This window comes from Anabrus simplex, chromosome 4, assembly GCF_040414725.1.
Source record: "Anabrus simplex isolate iqAnaSimp1 chromosome 4, ASM4041472v1, whole genome shotgun sequence".
Taxonomy (NCBI): domain Eukaryota; kingdom Metazoa; phylum Arthropoda; class Insecta; order Orthoptera; family Tettigoniidae; genus Anabrus; species Anabrus simplex.
In genome coordinates, this window is record NC_090268.1 from 373,928,530 (window position 1) to 373,939,653 (window position 11,124).

General features: G+C 39.1%; 1 long non-coding RNA gene across 2 annotated transcripts in view; it reads left to right on the plus strand.

Annotated features, from left to right (window-relative positions):
* The window catches only part of LOC136872015 (uncharacterized), a 29,693-nt gene extending 24,598 nt beyond the window's left edge, over window positions 1-5,095 (plus strand). For both annotated transcript variants that reach the window (XR_011018053.1, XR_010859858.2), the window contains one exon: window positions 366-5,095. This is a non-coding gene — a long non-coding RNA (uncharacterized lncRNA). The remainder of the gene's footprint in view (window positions 1-365) is intronic.
* Window positions 5,096-11,124: the final 6,029 nt, after the last annotated feature.

The following is an 11,124-nucleotide window of genomic DNA, read 5'->3' on the forward strand; positions in this document are numbered from 1 at the left end:
ATCGTAGCCACCTGAGCGCAAAGCAGGCCATGACTCAGAAAATGTTAGGGTATCTCGAGTCTGAGGACCACGTGATAGGCCACTCAGCCGTTACCCATGATTCTTGAAGTAGGAGGTGACTGCAGTAACCCACACCATGAATCACAAAAATTAATAGTATAATTATACATCTTGGGGGCTGTTACACAACTAGTATGAAATTTAATGATATTTCACAACAGTTCATCATATTCTTGTAATTTATATGCTGTATTATTATAGCTTGCCAGTTTTTATTCCATAGTACTAGAACATGGGATTATTCAAAAAGCCATGTGTATAATTAATACGAATATTAACTTTGTTTCAATAACCCCTTTTTTTAGGCTAAAACCCAATTCTGCGCCAACACAAAATCTTCCCAGCAGCAGCGTGAAGCGCATTTTGGGATCAAGAAAAAGAAGGAGTTCAAAGAAGAAGAAGAAGTGGAACACAATGGAACATCTCCATCCACCAGTACTGCTCACGTGCAGCCAACAGACAGACTTCTGCAAGGTGTCCGAAAAGTGTTAATAACGAAGTTAAACAAATTGAAGGGTGAGGTGTGCAGGTTAGAGAAAAGTAAAGTGGAAACAGTCTGCCTTAAGTAAGTACTTTGGTCATTCCAGCTCATACTCAAAGGATTTTTTTAAGGGTCAAGTGAAAAACTTTGTTCGTAAGAGCAAAGGAAGGCGATTCACTGACAGCGATAAAACTGTTGCTCTTGCAATATATTATTGTTCTTCTAAAGCATACCAGTTCACCCTTATCACGGGAGCACATCGTGTGGAACCACTCGGAACATTTCTGCTCTCTTCGATTCCACGATGTATACACTGCATATGTCAGTTGTTGCGGTGGGTGTGGCACTTGCAGGCTGCTTAGCGCGCCACGCTTAAGTATGAATTTCCTTCATTCTTAAGCAATAGTACAAATAAAATCTATCCCCCCCCCAGACGCTGCACATGTTTGTGATGGACTTGAGTTCCAGTTGTCAGATCGATAAACCCCGCTGAAGAAAGATTATTCCAGATGACATACTTTAAGTTTATACTGTATGTATGAATTTTAGTGTTTTTTATTTCACAAATCTCACACTTCACTAACTTAATTACCAGTCTATTAGTGGCTAATTGAGAATTATTTTTGAAGTACACTCCTGCCGATAATTATAATATAATTATCACCTTCTATCGTGTTTAGAAGATCCATGATTGATCACTGTAGTTCAGATTTAGGTAACAGTAATTTTATTGCAATGTCTTGCTCTTCTGTGGCTGTGGGCTTTGCAATGGATAACGTCTTTTTATGAGGTTTATTGCTAGGCTGAAATCTTCTCTGATGTTCAAATTTAGTTTTTTGCTGGTGAAACTGGAGGTAGTGAATATGCAGATTTGCGGGCCTGAATGGTTGGCAATAAATTTTGCTTTTTTGTCAATAATGTCGAAGTCTTCGTCGGATTCAGCCTCATTTAGGATGTGCATGAATTTATCCAGTAACATTTCTCGCCTCTTCACTTTACTGTCACATGACTTTGCTGCTCCAGGGCATTGTAGTTCTTGGATTATTGCACGTTGTTGTCGATCTTCTTTGCGCAGCTGTGGATGGGCTTCCAAACTAACTCCCTGAGGTTTGTAGAACCGGACTACGGAATCTATTTCTTGCATTTCTTTCACCCAAGAGTCCAGACTCATGCTGTCATTCGCATGTCTAACTGCCTCGGCTTTTAAGTTATAATCTCTCGCTATGTTGTGAAGATCTTTATTTGATATTAAATTGCAGTGCTCTTAATTTGCTGCTTTTAATTGAAGACCTAACAGTCTAAAATGTAGTCAAACGGAATCTGCAGTGATATTTTCCTTGCAATTTCATCCCTTTCTGATTTTGAAAGTCTTAACCGGCATAGCTCAGCCTAATGACCTACATGCATTTTGCAGAATGAAACCTCAACTTCGCCAGAAGGATGACATGTGACATCTGTGCTGGCTGGGCAGTATCCATCAATTTTATTACTTCCTAATATTTTCTGGTGGCGCTCGTTTTGCCCTCTGGATTTATAAACACCACTACGATGACAGTGGAATGACAATTTTGAGCAATTATCTGTAGCTCTAACCCAATATCCCCTGCTGCATACAAACTTGCATAGATGATCTTTTTTTGAACTTAGATTTCTAGTTATAAAAATCACTCTCACTAAATTCCACAGTTTCATTAACTACGTCTATACCATGTTGCGACAAGTAATGCTGAAGCATCTTGCTTCGTGATGCACAGACATATTTCCATAATGGACAAAGTATTTTTGACTCAACTTTTGCGGAGACCTTTTCATGCATGCTGAATGTATGCCGCTTAAGAGAGCCACGTCTTGCAGTGGAGAATTCGCATAAGTTGCACTTAAAACTCTCATTTTGGTTGCCACGATGTTTGGTACTGATGTGTCTCAGTAAGTTTTTATGTACACTAAATAACTCACTGCAGAAATTACAATTATACCTATCCATAATTGCAAGATAAATTACGAATATCCACCCGTTCAGTAATAATATCTTCAACTCACTACGACACTCTTATAAATCACAGGAAAACTTTAAAATGCCTAGAGAACCTGAACACAAACACAAGATAATTACGCCTATCCACCCCTTCAGTAATAATACCTTCAACTCAGTACGCCACTCTTAATCACAGGAAAACTTTAAAAAGCCTAGAAAACATGAACACAGACACATCACAAACGGGCGTGAACCTTCACCCGCACGTTACTTCCCAGTGGTGCCTTATGCTAGCCAAGTCTAATTTAGTTCATGTACCGAAGAGAGCCGAAACAATCCGAGTGGCTCCACGCACTGCGTGACGTACCGAATTTTAGTTTGTGGAACCGAAGAGAGATGAAATGTTCCGAGCAGCTCCACACGCTGCGTTCCTGAGACAAAAGTGTCACTCCCTCTTGTATGTGTAAATTGTAGAGATGTGTTTATTGACAAAGAATTAAATGTTTTAATGAAATATTATCTGAATGAAGAAAATGAAAAAAGGAATGGGAATCGAGATAGAAATATTAAAGCAAAGAAGATCATGCATGTGTAAATAATTGCATTAGAAAGGCTCGACGAAGATGAATTATTCAGGACATGTTATTTTATATATAGAGTTATTCAGCTGAATGTACATATGTGTGAGACTAACACATCACAGTTTGCAGAGTTCTTTGAAGTACTTTCAGTGATCAGACTTACGGTACATTTTCGTGGTGTCTGTATGTTCAAAGATAATGGTACAAAGGTTTTTTTAAAAAAATAATGTAACAAATTTAATATCGCCATAGATAACAGGTAAATGAAAAAAATGAAAAAGATATTTGCAACTGGTTTCCTTCCCTATCCGAATTCATTGAAACTATATCTTGCGCACCTTAATATTAGGGCTGCGGGTCACCACTTGTATTTAAAGATAAAAATTTCATTGTTCCGTATTGAAATTATTGATGTTAAAAATTAAATAACTGGAAAGGAGGTTCAACCTATTAACATCACCACTTGTATCGCAAACATCTAAGCGCAGAATGACTGTCGCTGGGGTAATGTTGATTATTACATAATCTGCAGATTTCATTTTACAAAACTTTTACAGTATTTATGTACATTTTTCTTTTGGGTTTGTCATAGTTATTGTGATCTTGCGTTCTGAGATTCTAATCTGCAGACCTCATGTTTTAATTTACATATTGCTTGTTCCATGCGTATATTTACTATATGCGAGAGTGGAGAGTGACACCGATCTGTGTAAATTATGTGTGTACCTTTGACCTTGATTTGAGACCCTGTTTAATTTTCTTCGAGTCTACGACTGGCTGAGCTTGTACGGTATTGATATGTTTTGACGCTAATGATACGCATCTCATGTTCACCAAAAGAGAGGTGATATGAGTATGGAATGTAGCTTGCATTATATGTGTGGATCACGATTGTATTTGGGATGAGCCTGGGTTGCTGCGCGGCCATCCAACGTTGTGATATGTGTATCTTGTTCAAGCTCACAAGCCTCTGGTTTTATTTGTCATGCAGTGCGAGCATTCTCGTATCCTAGCTTGACCTCCTATACTTATTTGGATTTGCTCATATTGGTTTCTAGGTTGTGTGTGCGTGTGTCTGTATGCATTGATAGATGAGATTTGTGTTGGTTTCCGCATCTCGCAAATATTATTTTTTGTGCCTTCCTTATTTTCTTTCGGGTTGTATGCCCGATTAATTATTATTTTAAAAATATTTTCTTTCCATTAACGTGTTTCATTGTTTGAGATATTGATTGATCTCAGTAACTATGGCGACCTATCATCTTCCTAGGGTTTTTTTTTTTTTTCCGGCTGGGGTTTTGTTTCTCGGTGCCTTTCTGATAGCTGGGAATGTGAGTCTCGATGGAGCTATTGTTAGAGTGGCCCACGTCTTTTGAATGGACGTGGCTGTTGAGGCCTGTCATTGCCGTATACTCCATTACGCAACTTTCTGAGTTATGTGTGTTCTTTTGCGAATGTTGTATTTTTCACAGAGAGAAAAGGGGTGGTTCCTATTTTGACTTACTGTTTCGTGAAAAGGTTTGTTTTATTATTGATGTAATTCTCACTCATCGCAACGCTTCCATGACAACTCTGTTAGTGTTTGTAAAAGATAAATTTTTCTGAATTGAAAGGAAATTGACTATGCACATGTTATTCCTTGGACAGAACATGTAAGTTATTTGTTATTTGTATCCCCAGGTTTTGTTCATTGACTCATTTAATTTCATTTTTATGTTAATAAACCCATTTATGTTATCACATTTCTTTTATTGGAGGTTATGCCTCTATTACCTCCCCATAATTTAAGAGGCACGAGTTCAGCTCGAAGCAGTTTTCAGCCTGTTCCTATACAGTCCACGAGGTAAGTATTTGTGTTGTGGCGAGTATATATTTACTAATCTGTGTGGGTTGGCGGACCTCTCATGGACAGCGTGATTGGGTGGTGCACAAGGCTGCCAACTTGTCTACTTGGGAACTAAGACAAGCACAGAATTATGTTGGTTTTTTTTTTTTTTTTTTTTTTTTTTGCCGTACAGATATTATCCACCGCGACCATAGAAAAAAGCCTCTCAAAGGGAGTGTGGCCCCAAAAGGGCCTCTGTTCTCATGACAGAGATTGGCCTGGATGTGCGAAAATAGGTTACAGGTCCTAAATGCCATTTCTTTCTTGGCGTGTGGACAGTATACGCCTTTACAGGGTGTATTTACTTGTGCTTTTATTATGCGCTGGTTGATGACGGAATGTAATTCTCATCATTGCTGGGAATTATTTCACACCATTTTACGCTGGCCAGTAGCAATGCTTCTAAAGCAATGGAGAATGGTGAGTGCTGCTCTTTATTATGTAATAAAAAGTAAATGTACTTCTGGGGGCATGTTGATGTGTTCCTGGACATCGCAATTATCACATCTCTCCTCTGAAAGGAATTCCACATAACATTTGCATAATTTCTACTTCTTTATAATGTTATCAAGCTTGCAATATACAGTGTATATTTTACCCTCACCTCCCTTAATCAATCCTAATTCTTTTGCTCATTTTTCGAAGAATCAAACCATTACTTTCTTTTCCTTCTGATTAGTGTTAAGCAGGGGTGATTGCCCAGTTGTACTACTTCTTAAAATAATACTTCCAAGGGTGACTTGCCTGTGGTTAGGGGCGCCCAGCTGTGAGATTGCATTCGGAAGATAGTAGGTTCGATCCCCACTGCCGGCAGCCCTGAAGATGTTTTACCATGGTTTCCCATTTTCACACCAGGCAAATGCTGGGACTCTTCCGCTTCCTTCCCACTCATAGCCCTTTCCTACCCCATTGTCGCCATTAGACCTATCTGTGTTGGCGCAATGTAAAGCAACTTGTAAGAAAAACAATTTATGAAGATAAATATCAGATAAATATGCTGGAAACGGGATGCCATGCGAAGACCGTCCTGTTCATAAATGGTATTCGTAAAAGAAAAGTAGTAGTTGTCAATAGCAAATTTAAGGAGAGTCATAAAAGAATTATTTCGATTTTACTCAATTTGCTATTATTATTGAGATTCAGCTATCGGTATGTTGAAATACATGTTGGTGATATCATGGTAATAAATGGAAAACTGAGGTAACTTCGTAACTGCAAAATGATGTTTAGAAATTTTTTAATAAATTGAAATTCTGTAAGTGGGTCTGTTCCTAAAATTTTAGGGAGTGCTCTTGCAGTTAGTAGTTTGGGGCTCATGTTAATCAGTTTCAATGTGTGCTGTTCATTTAACAAAGACTGAGAATTTTTGAGTATTTGTTTGAGCTTCTTTTGGATGGTGTTAGTGGGGTCTTTCTTGACAATACTGAATTAATTATCTGTGAAAAAATGTTCTGTCTTCAGTTTTATCCTTGATTACTGTACAGTAGTATTACCTTTATGTAAATTGTCCTTGATTTTTTGTTTTAGGTGGTCAAGTTGTGTGTTAGCTACTGATTACTTATTTTTATTCTCGTATTGTTTGTGAATATTAAGAAATTTGTGTTAATATATTATTTGATGAAAAAATTAAAATAAAATGCATAAAACAAACAAAATTCTTCTTCTTCTCCTCCTACTGCTTTTCCCATATAAGTGGAGTCGGGAGCGCGACCTGGCTCGCACGTGGATTTGGCCCTAATTTACGACCGAGTGCCCTTCTTGATGCCAACTCTATATGGAGGGATGTAATCACCAGCCCTCGGATTTTAGGTAAAGACCTATTTTGTTCTTGAAGAAATTACTTAAAATGAAGTTGTATTTACACGTTCCATGTATTTATAAGGTTAGAAACTGTGGTCCTGTAGTGCCTAAAAATGTCCAACTTGACGTTAAAACCTATAAGTTGTATTTTTATCCCTAAATCGGTTAACAATGCGTTTCACTATATTCCAAGAAAACAAAATATTTGCTGATTCGTTTTCAGTATCTTAAACAAAATTTTACAATCGGGAAGCTGTTAACCACACTCCCCGAAATGCCTTAAAAACCTCCAACACGCCCATAGCTTGTCAAGAGGCACAGTAGCCATTGATCTGCTGGAGAAAAGAACTGCATTTCATTCTGTGAGAACACTTAGGTATTCCCGTTTGTTCAGTGTGTGAATTATGCCGCAAGTGTCAGGTTCCAACTCGTCTTTAATTAAAAAGTGGTTACAGGAGTTGCTCCTGTGACGTTTGCAGCAAAGAGTTGAGGTAAAGTTGTTTATTTCCCCTCAACAAGTTATTATCAATTAGCAAAATAAGTATGGTATTTTAATTGATGCCTATTAAAATACGTAGAATTGAAGCTGCCTGAAAGTATTTTAGAACCTACTTGAGTCTTATCTAACATTTCCTCGTCACCTCTTTTTGTCTCTCTTCCTGCCGTAGTAACATAAGCATTAAGCAAGTTGCGGATACTACTTAATTACCAGAAAATGTGTTCTCCAAATCACACTCAACAACTGGCCAGAAAAGTTGTATGTGAGAAAAGTTGTGCCATAAGACTCGCATAGTGTAAACACTCCATGCAACATTTCTATTCATGAACCACTATCCTAGTGATCTAACAAGGAAAAACATAAACTTGAGAGTTGTGTGTAAACAATACATTATACATTATTTTGTTGTGCAATAGAAAAGTTGATTCTAGTAGTGATTAGAAGGAAATTCCTCCAAACAGTGTTATTGGACCTTTGTATTTTGTTATGCATATAAATTAAAGGAGTAAAGAAATGGAATCACAGAGAAGGATTTTTGTAGATGTTGTTACACTGTATAGAATAATAAATAATTTACAAGATTGTGAGAGACTGAAAAATTACTTTGACAATTGTGCGAGATGAACAGCAGACAAAGGTATGATGGTAATAAGGGTGGAAAAATCAGGTTGTGAGTTTCACCAAGAGGAAAAGTCCTCTTTTTTTAAAATTTAAATGTTTTTTACTCTTTTTGCTATTTATTCCGGGCGTTGACCTAAGATCTTTTGCCCCTACTTTGCACTATATGTTGTGAACCTACATGAATTTTGAAATGGCGGAAGTGTAAAGTGTTGACACAAACACCCAGGCCAAGTATATTAATCATTTACAATTGAAAACCCCCTGAGCCGGCCAGGAATCAATCATGGGGTTCACTAAGTTTGTCTGTTAGGTCATCAGCCCAGAGGCTGGTTGGATCCTCAAATAGCACCACCAAAGGTTATGCGGTTATAAGGAAACCGCAAAAACCAATGGCAGCACCAAAATGAGGCGTACTAGGCAAGGCGAGGAGTGAGGTAGTTTGCTATTGCTTCCCTCACTGGGTCAGAAAGTGCTATTGCAGCACGACTGACCCTATGAGCTACACCTTTCATAACACTCAGATGTACTAGTCGTGCTCTGAATGTCATTACTCAGCACCACCCATACTCCAGCAGCTTCCATATTGTCACAGCCATGGATGAGACTGGGACTTCATTGAAAGCTACACTTTGCTCTGACCTGTGCCAAGAGATGGATACAAAAGTACTGTATCCATCAAGAAATGGCAGCAGGCAAGATCACTAAGAACCTATGTGTTAATAGAAGGAAAGGTCTTCATTGGGGTAATCACATAAATGGGATTCTGGATCGAGGGTATAGATCTCTGCACATGATTAAGATGGTATTTAGGGGATGTAGTAAGGATGTAAAGGAGAGGGCATATAAGTCTCTGGTAAGACCTCAACTAGTGTATGGTTCCAGTATATGGGACCCCCCATCAGGATTACTTGATTCGTGAACTGAAAAAAGTCCAATGCTCTTCCTGTTATGTTAACAACGGTGGTGAAATCGGACTGATAGCGATTTTTTTTTTTTTTTTTTTTTTTTTTTTTTGAGAAAATGAGGTTACTTTGTTACTTCCAGATACGCAGTTCAAATTGACAAACTCGCCGTATTTGCTTCGCCATAACACAAAGCCGCTGCCGTCCTTGATGGAAGGTGAGGGAGGGGAATTGGGGTATATGATGGAGACAGAGATGATGCTCGGTGCGTATGCACAAGTTTCCTTGTTCAATTTGCACAGAATTGTCCTTGTCTCTTACAGGCAATATCACAGTTCATTTATTAAAGAGCCGTAACTGCACACACAGTACAAGAATGCACTGTAATTAAGATACACTTGTCAGTCAAGGAATGCACCAAATCGTTTCCCCTCTCGTCTGTTGGTCACAGTTAATGTTCTTTATTATTGAACATGCTTGAAGATGCAACACTACCACCCCACAATTGTGTATTCCTTCACTTGCAACATTGTAGACACAATGAAATACTGAACGAAGGAAACAATGCACCCAATGGTTTGGTTGCAGTAGATGTTCAATATGCCCCCCTCCTACTTCCATGCACAGTTCACAACGGTGTTTTAGTGACCTTTGGACTCTGTTCAGGACATGTGATGTGTCGTGAATGACCTGGAAAGCTGCCTGTATTCTTGGTGTAAGTTCATCTTCTCTTTGTACTTGGTTTGCATAGTAGTAAATTTATGCAGAACAAACTGTGCACTGGCTACTGGAGCTGGGAAGCAACTATGCAAAACGAACAAGGTTTTTTTTGCTTTATGTCACACCGACACTGATAGGTTTTATGGCAGTGATGGGATAGGAAAGGAAGCGGACGTGGCCTTCATTAAGGTACAGCCCCAGCATTTGCTTGCTATAAAATGGGAAACCACGGAAAACCACACGGCCAACTTGCCCCGTAAATGAACGAGTAACTTGTGCATTCGTACCAAGCATTACCTCTCCCACTTCCCCTCCCTTCCCTTCTCTGACACACAGTAACAAGCAGCAGCTGGCTCTCTGGCATAGCAAATACGTCAAGTTCGTCCATTTGAATTCTATGCCTGGAAATAACAAAGTAACCTCATTTTCTGGAAAAGAAAAATTTTCTCAATCAATCTGATTGCACCATCATTCTTAATGTAACACAAAGAGCATCATTACCTGACTTTACATACTGATTTTCATTCAATTCTGTTCAGCCATTTTCTCATGATGTGCATACGTACAGACAGACATGACGGAAAATTAAAGAGCTCATTTCCTTGTTACTATGGATATGACTGATACAGAAATACCATTCTTTTTAAATTCTAAGCAATGCATAGATACAACTTTTATTCTATATACGAGGGCAAATCAAAATGTAAGTTACACTTCCAAGTTATGGCCATTTATGAAACCACCTACACATAGGCAACACGGCTATGTCAACATACAATGTACTCTTCACATAATCCCCAAGAGACTGTAAACTCTTCTCGGAATGGTCAACCAACTTTTCGATTCCGGATGCGTAGAAATCACCTCCAGCGCTATGTAACTGCCTAGAGACAGCTGCTTTCATCTCCTTATCATTTCAGAATTGTCCACCAAGATCCTTCTTCAGCTTACTGAACACACGATAATCGCATGGCGCTAAGTCTGGACTATATGGAGGATGTTGCCATACCTCCCACTTGAATCGCTGCAGCAGTTCGGACGTTTGGTGGGCCGTGTGAGGTGTTGTGTTATGGTGCAACAAAATCACACCAGCGCTCAATTTTCCCCGCTGCTTTCCCTTGATTGCCTTGTACAACCGGTTCAACGTTTGACAGTACGAAGCCGAGTTGATTGTCGTGCCTTTCGGCATAAACTCCACGTGCACCACACCCTCCGTGTCAAAGAACACTGTTGTCATTACCTTTCCAGCTGAAGGTTGGACCTTGGGCTTCTGTAGTGGTGGTGATGTGGTGTGCACCCATTCTATCGATGTTCTCTTTGTTTCGGGGGTGAAGTGGTGGACCCATGTTTCATCCCCTGTGATGATTCACTGCAGAAACTCGTTGCCGTCCACAGAATACCTTTGCAAAAATGCCAGTGATAACTGGAAACGTCCCTTGTGAATATCGGTGAGCAGACGTGGGACCCATCTTTGACACAGTTTAGGAAATCCAAGGTGCTGGTGAACAATGGAGAACACACTGCCATATGAAATGTTCAGCATGCTGGCAAATTCCTGCAGTATTATGCACCGATTCTCTCTAATGATCCCATCCACATG